Source organism: Athene cunicularia (genome assembly GCF_003259725.1).
Source record: "Athene cunicularia isolate RWA chromosome 18 unlocalized genomic scaffold, athCun1 chr18_part1, whole genome shotgun sequence".
NCBI classification, from domain to species: Eukaryota; Metazoa; Chordata; class Aves; order Strigiformes; family Strigidae; genus Athene; species Athene cunicularia.
Window position 1 is genome coordinate 5,647,749 of NW_020799123.1, and position 358 is coordinate 5,648,106.

At 70.1% G+C, this 358-nt stretch overlaps 1 protein-coding gene across 12 annotated transcripts in view; it reads left to right on the forward strand.

The window, feature by feature from the left end:
- The first annotated feature begins 268 nt into the window (after positions 1-268).
- The window catches only part of EXOC7 (exocyst complex component 7), a 23,190-nt gene continuing 23,100 nt past the window's right edge, over positions 269-358 (forward strand). For 7 of the 12 annotated variants that reach the window (XM_026861156.1, XM_026861161.1, XM_026861158.1 and 4 more), the window contains exon 1: positions 309-355. The gene's annotated coding sequence lies outside the window, so the exon portion shown is untranslated. Of the gene's footprint in view, position 358 lies in introns of all 12 variants that reach the window. The other 5 variants (XM_026861151.1, XM_026861154.1, XM_026861153.1 and 2 more) reach the window with 2 other exon arrangements.

Here is a 358-nt window from a genome sequence, read left to right on the forward strand (position 1 = left end):
GGAGGGGTTCGGCTCCACCAGGCCGTAGTGGGGATGGCGAGCCTGGGGAGCCAAGCCCGCCCTGACAGAAGAGGGTGGCACACACTAGGACCCTGTTCACCACCCCCAGCATGGCGGCGCCGCCTTCCCGCACTGCCCAAGCCGCTCTGCACAAGCGCCTCCTCCCTCTGGGACGACAGCGCATGAGCCTGGCGGCCGACGCCTTTCCGGCCCCCGCCTAAACGGCGGCCACTCTCTAGATGGCGGCGGGGGTGTTGCGCATGCTCGGTGTGTTTTGCCGCCCCTAAGATGGCGCCGCGGCAGTGACGGGAGGGCGGAAGAGGGTGTCTGCAGTGGGACCGAACGGCGGAGCGCGGCC